Raw genomic sequence first — 14013 nt, forward strand, 5'->3', positions numbered from 1 at the left:
CGTCATTAGCTCCCTCCTGGATATGAAATGGGAATGTCTCCTTGAGTAGAGTCAAAAACTGAGCCCGCCACGAGAACACAAACCTTACAAAAACCAAAACCCCTGGGGAAAAGTCAGGCTGGCAATTATTTTCTTAATGTGTTAGGAAGACAGGTATCTAGAAATGGATGAACTTGCTTGCATCTTATTTCACTTAAATAAGAACCAGATTTTTGTTCCACCAAATTTTATATTTTAAGATCATCGTTTGTTCCTTTGAAAAAGTGGAAAAAGATGCTTACCCCCAAAAAATTTGGGTCAGTCAGAGCAAATGTTTCATTCAAATTCACTTGAAAAATTCCCTTGAAGAATCCAACTCACTTGAAAAATTTAAGTTATTCCAGTTAAAAAAACCCCACCCTTCTACCAAAATGGAAGTTTGAATAACCTTGAAATACATTGCTATTATTGTAGCAAGCAATACCATATGCTTTCCTCATAAATTGGTCTTTTCCTGAAAGGAAAAAAAGATAATCTGAAAAATTTTGTCCAATTACATCTTTCTCCCTGTGTTGTGTATGACTGTATCTTCAAGCAGCATAGGAAATGAGATCTCTTCCTACATATTACAGAATTTTAAAAATCCCATCTGCAAAACGGACATGGCTGGGAGAAAGACAGACCTCCCAGCAGGCAGGAGAAGGCATGGGAGCCGCACATCTGTGGGAAGCATACACTGACCAGCGCTGCAGGCATTGCTTTTCTGGGCGCCAGAAATCCCCATTCTGCCCTCAGCTAACGCAAGAAGGCAACAGGCAGCCATAGAAGGGAGGCTCATCATTAACTCTGTCTTTCCTGGCTGCGTAAGAAGCGAATATCCATGTGGTCTTTGTGCCTACAGGATATATGTAGTCTTCCTGAAGCTTCAGGAGCTGTGTTCCTCTGGGATAGAGCAGCTCCACGAGTGGAAGAGGATGCTGCAAGATTGGATCTGCTGTGGGCTGGGCATCTAAGAGCAGCCTGGGATCTCTCAGCTAACTACAGCGCGATAAAACTTTTATCCTCTTTTATCCAGCACAGCAACTGGCTCATGACTACCTAAAGTGTGGGCTTCCACTCCTGCCTGTCACAGTCCTGCTGGGGATTTGTGAATTGCCCTAGTAAGGCAGATTAGTGGCAGAAGCAGTTGGTCTCTTGACCTGTGGGTAAGAAACTGCAGAAAATCCACCTCTTCACATTAGTCCCAGTTTTCTTGCACTGGGAAATATGTTTGTTAGATGGGGTTAGGGGTTATGTGTGAAAGCGAGCGGTAGCATCCTTCCTCTTGTCCGAGGTTTATCTCACACCCGCAGTTGACTGCTGTGTGCAGTCCCACCAGGACGATGAGCCTGTTAGTGAAAGATGTGGGAGAGATTCAGGCTGGGACAATTTAGGACATCTGACTGTATACTGCCTACTGACAACTGGATAAAACTCTGCTGCTGGTGCTCTGCATACCTTGTAATGTTTATTACAAAGCCATGCTGTTTGACCAGGGTGTAGAGACTGAGCCAGAGTGAGTTAACACTCCTATGCACTGTAAGTGTGCTGAGCCATCCCTGACCATAGGCAGATCTTCCAATAATCCAGAATTTTCTCAGGTTCCTGTTTATCATTGTGACCTAGCTCTCTACAACTGCCTGAAAGGAGGTTGTAGCGAGGTGGGTGTTGGTCTCTTCTCCCAAGTCACTAGCGATAGGACAAGAGGAAATGGCCTCAAGTTGCACCAAGGGAGGTTTAGATTGGACATTAGGAGAAATTTCTTTACTGGAAGAGTGGTCAGGCCTTGGAACAGGCTGCCCAGGGAAGTGGTTGAGTCACCATCCCTGGAAGAATTTAAAAGACGTGTAGATGAGGCGCTTAGGGACATGGTGTAGTGGGCATGGTGGTGTTGGGTTGACGGCTGGACTCAATGATCTTGGAGGTCTTTTCCAACCTTAATGATTCTATGAGTCTATGATTCTAGCTGAAATGAAAAAGGAGGAAACATCCTCATCTGTTGTACAGAGCTCTTCTAGAAAAAGGGTTATATAAATTTAGGGGACTGGGGTGTCCAGAGTCTCCATTAATTCTGTGTCTAGCTTTTTTGATGCTGGCCTCATCAGTGTATTTAAAACAAGAAACTGAGGCAGCAAGCTGACCTTAGTACTACACATGGAGAAGGGAAACCAATTTTAATCTTTTGATGCACCTGGTGTTGCTACAGAGCTGTTTTGTTGCCAGAGCTCTGGACTTGCTCAGAGAGTTATTTCTTTAGGTGCTGTTACTGTTTCAGGACCTAATTAAATGGGCCATGGATGCCAGGTCTGACAGTTAGCTGAAGATGGTAGGTCCATGCCAGACAACCCTACCGCCCATCCCACAGCAATGGGGTACATGCATGGGTACCCCCATTCATCAGTGGGAGCGTTGCACCACTGTGGCAGTAGCTACGGTGGGCTCTCAGCTGCACAGGTGATTAGCTAGAGGTGATCTTCATGGAAGGGAAAAAGACTGGAGAGAGTGGAACAAGAGGCAAACGCAAGCATGGAAAGAAGAGATGCAGCAATGAGGGGTCCTGGTGAGGGCTCTGTATGCCATAGTGTGGTACCTCCATACACCAGTAGTCCTGGATTCTTACTTATGGCTCATGGCAAATAGGTGTAAGGAGCCTGTCAATTGCAAAGACTTTTCCAGTATAAAATATAGAGCAAAATGTGGAAGATCATAAACTGAAAACATGATCAGTAGAGAGATTCGAAGCGGTGAAATACTTGCTTGTTTACAGTTATTATTTTAATGTGATAATTTTAAAAAGACAATTTCTGAAATGTGGGGTATTTTTTGCTAAAGAGGGACTTGTAGCTAAAGCACATATATAATCTGCAATGCAGCAGTAAAACTGATGTTGATCGCTTCAGCCAGGACTAGCAAATCCTGTTCTTTCTGTATATCTCCTTTAATGTGAGCCAGGGTTTATTGATTTCCTCTATGTGCTTATATACATACTTTTCCGCAGCTTAAAATGAAGTGAGAATTATCTGTTCTTCTAAGCCAGCCCTTCCTTCAGGAATTGCATATTTTCCATTAGGGAAAAAGCCTTGCATGGAAAACCTTGCAGGAAGAATGCCTTCTCTCCCTGCTGATGGTAGGTACAACAGACAGATAACCCAAAGCTGTGGAGCAGAAGGGAGCAGTGACTGAGATGGTTCCCTGCCCCCTCGCCTCCCCCTTCCCAGCTAGATCATCCAGAGCAGAGGAGATCAGGAGCATCCATGGGAAGGGAGGGGGGGAAAGTCTGTGGCACTGAAATCCTAACCGCACCCCCTCCTCGCTCCACGTGCCGGTTTACTAGCCTTCCTATTCCTTGTTAAAGGCTGATTGCAAAGAGTTAAACCGTTTCCATATGTCCAGTGTGAGAACAGAGTTTGTAGCCTTTGGCAACCCCTGCCACATCCAGCTGCAGCTGCTACCTGTGCGTTCCCCGGGGCGCCCGCCTGTGCACGCGTGTGTCTGCGTGTGCCAGCGTGACGGTGCGCGTGCACGCGCGTTCGTGATAGCTGAACCATGCCCCCACCGTGTCGGTGAAACCCATCTGTCCTTGGTGGGGGAGATACTAATTCAGAGCAGTTTCTTTTCCCTCCTTTCGTACGCTCGGAGCTGACCACGAACCATGTCAAACAATATACAACCGAGAAGAATGCAAATAAACTTAAGGCTGCATAGCCCAGCAATGCAGCTAGCCGCCCACTTGCGAGATACTAAACTGGTGTACACATGATACACAAAGAACGCTGGCTAGTTTCTCCAATCCCTTCAGACAAAAAGAAAAAAAAAAAGGAAAAAACCCTGATCCTTGTCTTTACATTAGTGAGGTTGGAGTTCTTGCTAATAAAGGAGCTTTTCCCATGATGCAGCGTGATAAGGATTGGCCTACATGTAGCCCAGCAAGCCACGGCTGATGTTTTCTTGATTAGGTGTCTTATCTTCCATTGAGCTGCATCTGATGAAGGTTGCTGACAGCGTAATGGCAGGGAAAGCATCGGACAGCTCCATAAAATGGCAGCTATGCTATGACATGTCAGCCAGGACCTGGTGGATGGTAAGTTGGTGTGATAACTTTTTTTTTCCCTCCCTGGAAGCTTTTTTTCCCTTTCTGAACTCCTCCTTCACTGTTGCCATGCACGTGCTGCAAAGTTCAGAGTGTGCAAAGTTTCCAGCTCCAGCTCAGTGACTCCGCAGAGCTCCTAAACATCACCGTCAGCTAGATGCGGTTTCTCTGCTGTTGTAGTGGCATGGGCCTTCTTTTTAAAACAGCAGCAAGGACAGCGTGGGATTTTTCTTCCTCCTTTTTCTTCTTCTTCCCCTCTCTCTCCCCCCTTTTTTTTTTTTTGTTTTTTTTTCCGTGAAATGCGAATTTTGCAATGCTTGCCAAGCTAGCTGGTGTGAGAATGTGGAGGTGGAAGCCGACATGGGAAAAAGAAAGCAGCCTTGTCATCATGCTCTTGGCTAATTGTTCTTGAGTTGGTCTTAAAAATAGAGCAATCTGCCTCTTTATTCTCTTTCCTCTGAATAATTATTTAGAAAGTGTATTGTATCATGTTGTGAGCAGCCTCCTAATCAGTATGCGATTGTCCCCCACGCTTCCCCTTAATTTGGAGTCCTCCTCCCTTCCAATGAATGCAGTAACTGGAGCAACTACTGATTAATATGCCACTTGTCATAATTAAATTTAGTTAATGAGGATATGCATATTCAGTCCATTTTTTCTTTGTTTGGATGAGCATGGCTTTTTTGTTCATATTTATACAGCTGCAAATGAAAGCAGGGAGGTGGAAAAAAAAACCTTGCAGAGCACAGGGAAGGGTGGACTTTGAGAGACAACTTTTTAAATGTTGCTGGGCAAAGGAGCCCAAACTTTATTTAATCAAAACAGTGGGGCCGGGAGCAAGTGTTTTGGGAACGAAAAGCTTTTCTCCTCAGCAGAGCCACGTGAAGTTTTCCCCATATACTGATTTTGTTGCGTGTGGACAATGGTCTCTTGTATGCAACAGCCATGCCATGAAAGGGACCTTCTGCTGGCTAGCATTCCATTATGAATATTAATTTCATTCTTGGGTTGCTTTGTTTGGTCGTGTATTTTTACCCTTTTCATTCTTTCATTGATTGCCTTTGCTTGTTTGTCTGGATAATCATTATGCTTACTGCATGGGCTGCTTTTTCACAATTAGTACAGTGCTGAGACAATAGGCACTTTATTCTTGGGCGGTGGGTCTGGGGAGCACCAGTGGATAGCACGTCCCAGTGCCTGGACAGAAGGCAGCTTTCTGATTATAACTGCCTTGCTACACTGCTTTGCAAGGACTTCATTATCTTTCCAAAGGTGGATGTTGATACGTGCCTTCAGTGAGAGTGTCATAACCTGAAGGGAGTATTTAATTTAAATTATGTTTGCTACTTGTGATTGTTTCTGTACGTTTTGAATACAGGGAAGGAGACTTTTTCTGTCTTTGCTACTTGTTGCACTACTGCGATATGAACATTGATGTTACTTTAAAAAGAACAGAGGAGGAAAGTAAATGATAAAAAGCTGTTTTGTGAACCTACATTTTCGCTGGGAGTTATACTGTATAGTGTTATGTTTAAATTCATGTTTAGATCTTTAATCAGACTTTTTTATTGTAAGTGTATACATTATTGAAAAGAGCTGTTAAAGTGGCTGACAGATGTTTAGACATAGGCACTATGAAATGTTTGCGTAGCAGATTTGTTTAATATTGCATGTACAGAGGCTTGTTTTTTTTAAGGAGCGTGTCTTAAGTTTAATAAAAGTTTCTCTAAGGATAGCTTTCAGTAAGCTGGCATTGCTTCCAAAGCGAAAAGAAAATCAATACTTTCACTGCATGCAGTATTTTATCCTGAACGGCAATCTGTAAAATACAGGTTATGTAAATGTTCACTTTCACAAGTGTGTATTTCATGCACACTTTAGAGAGGGAGTTTAAAAATGCTTGGCTGTTAAGTATGGGTGAAAATCAAAGCATGTTTTACCTGTGCATTCTGTTTCGCATCGTATTTCTAATTTATAAAGTTGCAGTTGTAGAATCTGAGGTAAACCCACGTACAATACGAATTGTTTTCCCTCAAAGAAGGAGAAGTACCTTATGCTTCAATGCCATAGTGTACAAAAATATTACCACAGAGTTTATTGTATAATTATTTAGAGTAAATCCCTATCAGGAATATGCAGTATAAGTAAAACCTTAAGACTTCTAAGCAAAAAAACTAGAAAGGCAGACTTCTTTAGTTTTCTGCTTCTGCTTTTCCTGAATGATTGTAAACATTGAATTGCAAATGCCTTGTGGGGAACAGGAAAAGGGATATTAAGATGGTTACTCATAGTTATAAAAAAGTTCATTAACAAATGCTATTATGACAGGCATCATTACAAAACTTGGTGTTTTTTCATTATACATAAGCTATCTACTTTATAATTATTTTGCAGCACTGATGTTCAACATCAAATTTAGTTTGAATATTCCTAAAATAATGGCTTCTTTTTTTTTTTTTTTTTAAAGTAATGACATTGAAACTATTCTCTGGAAAACAAGATTCTGTCTTTCTCTTTAAATTAAATGGAATGAGTGTTTAATGAGTAAAGTCTGTGTTATCCACCTGTGGTATTGTAGTACTGCTTTATTGTTTCCTATCTTACTGTTTATTTCATTCAGTTTATTTTACTTAGCTACAATAATAACAAATTCATTTGATAGGGAAAAACTAAACAAACAGAAATTACACACTCTCTCCATCTGTGTTCTCTTGAATACAGACATATTTACTAAAACACAGGAGGGTAAAGGTTTTACTGAGAATGCAATAAACAACCAAGTGCAAAAAAAGGAAACTTTTAATATATTAAATAACAGGAAATACATGGAGAATTGTTAACTGATTATCTCAGTTTTTTAGACGGTTGTAATCTGACCATCTTAGTTGTGCATCATCTTATTATTTGTGCATTTAACTACGTGGTGAGGGAAAGAACATACTCAGTGAAGAGACAGAACCTATATATCAAGTACTGCCCAGTACAGCTGGCAAACACTCTAAAATTTTTTTATTGAAACATCTCCATTTATAAAGTGAGGAGGAATGATGATGAGGGTGATTGAGAGGATGATACCCATAGAAACACTAGATATTTTTTACTGTCTCTTCATCAATGGCAAAGAGCTAGTTTGGGATTACAGTCATATGATGTTTTGTGATTGACTTTACAGATTTAAAAATTCATCACTTTACAGATGTAAAAAATCAAACCTAAGTAGCTATTTACAAAACTTTGTGGCATTGTTATTAGGCTGTTGGGTTTTTCTTGTGGGAAAGGTTTCCAAATATTTGCATCTCAGGCACCTATTGAAATCTATACTGTTAAATCTGTGCCAAAGTCTGAATGTATGTTTCTGACTGTCAGATCATTTGCATGCAAATCTATAGAGTGTAAATATGTATTCTAAAAAAGCTCTTCTTCCTAATCTCAGAATCCTGTTTTTGTACACATATACACATGCATGTAGAGATAGAAAATGAAAAATAGTTTGTCTATTCAAAACTGTTGGAAAAAAAGTATTGAAATCACAGGTTTGTGTTAAGAACAATCCAGCGACAACTAGGAAGTTCTGATTTGTTGCAAATACTGCACATTTCCTTTTGCTTAATGGCTTGATCTTATGATCAAAAAATTCATAACAAAATCTTGGAACAAAAAGTTTGTCAATACAAAGTTTATCAGTTTTCTGTTCTACTCTATATTTTCGCTTTCAGAAAGAAATATTTTTTAAAAGAGACATTTCACATAGGATTAAGGCTGTATTAATAGGGCATATAATCCCAAATGGAGGTAAAAATAATAACAATTTAGATGCTATATTTCGGCATTAAAAGAATTATTCTGATCCTAAATTTATTAGTAAAGCCAGGTTTTAACGTACTTTTTGGTTTAACACAAATGTTAATCACATTCCAAGGGAGTTGCAGTATGTCAATATTTTGCAGCAGCACATCTGTGCAGTTTTCTAATTTGGATTAAAATGATATTCATAACACAACAACTCCAATCAGTTGTTCAGATGTACAGCTTGTTAATGAATCCTTTGTTCTCAATAATGACTTTTAATTAAATGATTTAGAAACAAATGTCAGTATAACTGTGGACATATTGAACATGCTGTGCTTATTCATGGACTTAGAACACAACATCTTAATTCTATAAATTTCAGTTTAAAGAAGTAAAAACTGCATTGAGAAGAAATAAGATCAGCTCTTTCAAACCTGTAAACCCAATATGATTAGGAAGTAACTTTTGTCTTCTTTTTCAACTGCTGCTAACAACTTTACCATTCTGAGAGGAGTGGGTGAAAAGGAGGGAGGATTAGCTCAAGATTATATTCGTAAGGTGTTGTTCAGTTTTCCTTACTTACACAAAAATGCAAACAGTATACATAACTTACTACAAGATCCCTTTTTTAACTATGTAATGGTTATTCTGAATGATTAGCCAAAAGATGTCTTCTTAAAGATACGCCGTAGATGGTTATGAGACACTAAGTATTTTCGTTTTAGTTTTTGTTCAGAACAGTTGCATTTCAATCATAATAAGTACCTGGCTCACGTACTGTGTATACTCAGTATGTCTCAGAATTAGATTGTTTAAAATCAGAAAGATCTTTCTGGAGAACTGTAAAACTTGAATGCACGTTCGTTTCTAATGTTTAATGGTTTTTATTAGGGAACAGGGGAATAATCTTCCTTCATCAAGGAAAAATTTAGAAGTAGCAGGGAATTTAAATGCTAACAGTATACACTAGTGTAGATTGAAGGTGCTGTTGTTCATGTTTAATACTTCTTTATAGCCAATTTTTTAAAAATGTGTCTTTTTCACCAAGAAAAAGATACTTGTGCTTATTCACAATAACATATTTTTCTAATTCCTCTGTGTCTTTTCCCTTTCAGTCCCTTGCATGTTAGCTATGTATTTCCAGTTAGATTTGCTACTGTGAGGTGTTTAGCAGCTGCAGTACCTCCTGCGTGAAACAACTTTTTCTACTTGTGCTTCATACTTGTATCCAGCACGAGCTCCACACTGGGAGTCTGACAGTGCCTCCTTTTGTCTGCTCATTCTGGCAATTAACCGTTTTCTTATGAAGAAAGCCGTACATCAACAATATTATAAACATATGTTTGTGTGCATGTGACTACATGTCTAAATATGTGTGCACTGTGTTGGCTTAAGGCATGATCCAAAGTTCACTGAAGTCAGGAGAAAGCCACTATTTAATTCTAAAGCATGCTTCTACATGCATCTAAAATGCAGTTGTACTTTATATAACGTGTCTGTAATTTATACAACTGTAGTATTCAAGATGTAATTGACATTGATATTTCACGTACCTGCTCAATAACAGTTTTCCTTCGTAACTTATCTGAACATGTGTTATGATGGAGGAAATGCATGTACCAAGCAAGCTATGGCACCTTGGTGTAGCTGAATCTTCTGTAGAACCTACAGAAATCTTATGCAACTCAGAATAAAGTTGTTTTTCTGTTCTGAAGTTATCCGTCTGTTCTTTCACTTTCCTGTTTTTTCCAGATATCTGTTTTCTTTGCTGCAAATTTTTGTTTGCTAAAAAGCAGTTTTCTAGCTGGAATTTGTGATAATTGTTCTCTGATGTTATTTGATGATTGTTGAGTCAAAATTCTGAAGAAATAAAGCTGAGTTTTGTACACTCTGATACCGATAAATTGAAAATTCTATCAAAACTGGAAACATATTTTCTCTTTAATATATATTTTCAGGCTTCTAGTGTAAGACATTAGATTTACAATCTTGAATAAAGCAACTTCAGTAAAGAAATGAAAGACCTAAAATAAAGGCAGATAGGTGAAGGTTTCTGCAATGTCTTTTTGCAATTTAAATTAGAAATAGAAGTTACTAGTGAAAAAAAGGTGGGGAAGTCACTCCATTAGTACTTGCTAGAAATAAGAGATGGCTAGGTATTAGCTACAATTGACATAATGTGTCTCAGATTATAGCACCATGACAAAGTTTAAAGAAGTAAAAACGGCATTGAGAAGAAATAAGATCAGCTCTTTCAAACCTGTAAAGCCAATATGATTAGGAAGTAACTTTTATCTTCTTTTTCAACTGCTACTAACAACTTTACCATTCTGTGCAGTTATACAGTAATACCATTAACTGTCTTAAAGATTTTACTAGAGCTATTCATAATTCTAAACAAAACCACACAATCAAATATTTTAATAGATCTTGTACCTTGCAATGTCATGTAAACACTTAAGTTCTTCTGTCCTTGCACTAACATACGTGTGCAATGACAGCTCTATTTTGTTAAGCAGAGGTTCAATGTCAAATCTCAAATCTCAGATTGTCACTGTCAAATGTCAATTTCTCAAAGATATTAAATACTGATGGGGGAGATTTTCTATGGTGCATCCTTTTAAATGATGACTCACTTCTCAGGGATTCTCAGAGAATATTACCTTCCAATGGAAGTGAAATGCATTCTTTGTAAGTCAAGGAAAGACTGTGCACAGAGAGGTTAGACTAGATGTAAATTTTCCCAATGCTCAAGAAAATGTGACATAAGGGCTTTGATTTCTTCCATATAATAAAGACTTTTGATTTCTTCCATGTAACAAATGTGATCCGATAAAGTTATGTGGTCTTCCATTTAAGGCAAGCAATCTGTAAAAGAAAGCTGTTACCAAAACCTATTGGTCTTGGGAATTGTGGATACAATATAGCAGATATGTTCCCCTGAAAAATGAATAGAGGATCAAACTGAATCCTTTAATACTGGGCTTTTAAACTAAACCAGTTTAACATTTGAAATGCTCTATCTTCATATTGTGGTACTGCCAAGTTGTCCTATTTAACCAGTCATATTCCATTTGTTCTGGCAGACTCGTGTTTGTTTGTTTTAACTACCTTTTTCAGGTTTTGAGGAGCTCTGCTTTTGTAACACCTTTAAAATTACCTGTTAGTTAACCACAAAAGGATATTCTACAAGAGTCTTTCACTGGAAATAACTAACTATGCTGATTCCATATATGAAGGCATCACTGTGGTACCTCAAAGTAAAAGTTAACATGGTTTCAGAAACCACTGAGATTTATTGGACCACCCTGGAAGGCTGATGAGGTTTTTATCTGTCAGAACATCTCTGCAGACATGCTGATGTTTCTTAAGCAGAGCTTACTGCCTCAGCTTCCCAGCCACAATATTGTTCCTGTGTGTTTGCAATTCAAGGATTTCTAAGTTGCATCTTTGAGGATACTGGGGGGATGATGGTGGTGTGTGTTGTGTGTGTGTTTGTTTGTTTGTCTGCCGCGCACAATACAGCTATGGTTTCTAATTTCATCAGCCATTGTTTTCACAGAACAGTCTTCTCCCTGTCTTTAACATCAGTCTAGGGTCCTGTCACACTGAGAAAGGAGAATACAGTCTACATAAGTCTGCATAAACATATTGTGAGGTTATTTGGCCCACCAGTCAAATTTATTTTTGAGTGCCTTTTCATGGGTTCAGCATTAGAAGAAGGTATTAAATGGATCTGACCTGAAGGCTGACATCTATCCACCCAGCACCTAGGGCAGATGCAACAGCAGCAGCACTGGCTTCCACTTTACACCTGGGCTTGAACTCCCAGCTCTACAGGGGCATAGCACAGTCCTAAAGCCCTTGAATTTTCTGTCCTCGGTAGTGATAATTAGCAAGTTCGAGTGGCAGGTGAGGACTTATGAGGCAGAATCTGAACTCAGTTAGCCATTTGCTTCATTTGAATTATTATGAAAGTCTTCAGTAGCCCTTTCAGTTGATTCCCACCAGCAGCACCATGGCACCAATGTGCTCTTCACTTCAGTCCTATCCCTGATGCATCTGACTCCAGCTTCATGTTGTGACTTGTCGTTCTTTTCAGCCAAACTAGTTATGAACCTGGAAATTATTCCAGAAGGGAAAACATTATGAGTTTCATCTAAGGCTGAGACTGCCTTAGACAAGGGATATTTGTTAGCGAGAGATGGGAGAAGTTCTTTTATTCTTGCTCAGGTAAATTACATTATGGCTGCCCAATAATTGGTGCAAAAACTTACATTAGAACAAAGTGAATGTGTTAATAGCAATTACACGTCAGTTTTGAATTACTAAAAAGTCTTACCCAAAGTTAATGTAGTACAGTGATCTTCAGACCACTTCATTCAGATGTGTTTTTCCATTGTGCTACTAGAATTATCTTAAGGTATCTCACTGACAAGTGCTAGAGCAGAATATAATTAATTGTTAGTGTTCTTTCACAAATCAATAAGCAAACTGAGGTGTCGTTAACTGACAGAATGTTTACACTGAGCAGCCTATAACCATTCAGATTTTCAGTCCATCTAATTGCCTTATCAATGTCCCTTACCACAGCAGAAATTGTAGGGGTTTTTAAACTCTGAAACATCTTATTTATTCTTGGAGTGATAATTTACATGGTATAATGCCTGGTATTTGTGATATAGTATTTGTAAATCTCTATATCTCAAATGAAACTGATGTGTTTCCTGGCACAGTTTCCTGGCATGTGATGTGAAGATTGTCCCCTCCTTGACTAATTTTAGTGACTACTTTCATTTTTTGCATATATTGTCAACAGTAAAAAAATGTTCATAAAGAAGTACCAAATGTGACAAGCATGGAGGGGAAAACATTTGTATTAGCTCTTAGGCACCTTTCCAAGTAGAAGGCCTGATTTCATCTTGCTCCAATTTAAACTGCTGCATTTAAGAAGACCCAGTGAAGACAGAACTGCAGCTCACCTCTTTCAGACAAAGGTATCCTAATCTAAAGCATTTCGGAAGTCACTCAGACTTTTCCTTAAACTCTCAAATGATTTTTTATAAGATGATAGCCTTAGTAACATTTGCTGTAGACTTTGTATGCAAAATATTTTTAGAATTGTTTCATTTTGTCAGCATATGAAGTCTTATATAGAGTGGTCTTTTTTCTGCAGTAGTTTGCAATAAGAAATTTGAAAGAGTACAGAAGAAAATCTGGATTATGCATTACTGACTATAAATAGAAAAGATACCTGTCAGTTTAAATTTTTTCTTTTTTTTTTTTTACTTCATATGTTATTGCTAAAATTAATTAGAACTATTTAAACTGACCATTTGAAAGAAGTGAAAGGGAGGTTGTGTTCTGGAGGATATTCAGGTAGGGTTTCTTAATAAATTCCACAACAGTGGCAGTGCCCTTTGGTGCACATTTGTATACATCTGATGCTCTGGGTAGGCCAAGAGGGAGTTGTAATATTAGCACGGGGTTTGACACGAGGAAAGAAATTGTCCAGAATTATATTGCTGCTCCTTGGTGTTGTCATTCAAGACACGGATGGTGATTTACCCACCCTTTACTGTCCTGCACTCTACAGATTGATCCACAATTAACTTGTTACTTGTATCTTGTAATCAGGAGGTCTTGATACACAATGATGAATGTATCAGAGCCTTTCTTTTCCTATCAGCGTCCTACATTTTTGCCAACAATAATGAGCTGTCACAGTGTGAGTTCTGGAGACGAGATTAGTGCACGGAAGAATGAGTAAACCTGTACACTAGGAGCATAATTAAATCAAGCAGAACATAATAACAAGCATGTTACAGCAGTTTGACACAAAACAGGGACAAACTTGAACAGGCTGCTAAATTGCGTATGCACACAAAACTGTGCTTTGTTGTACACTTTAAAGATTAGCAGTCTTGGTGGTACCATGTTCATTATCACCCAACTTCACATAGTTTGGTTTCCCTGCATGCGCTGTTAACACAGACATATACGCTTACGCAGCGTAAGCCCGATGCTCTGTTTTCCACACACGATGCTTTTTGGTGGCACAGTGTTTATATCAGAGCAGCGGGAATTGCAACAGCACGGTTTTGGAAATTGGCTTG

This window comes from Calonectris borealis, chromosome Z (assembly GCF_964195595.1).
Source record: "Calonectris borealis chromosome Z, bCalBor7.hap1.2, whole genome shotgun sequence".
In the NCBI taxonomy this organism is placed as follows: domain Eukaryota; kingdom Metazoa; phylum Chordata; class Aves; order Procellariiformes; family Procellariidae; genus Calonectris; species Calonectris borealis.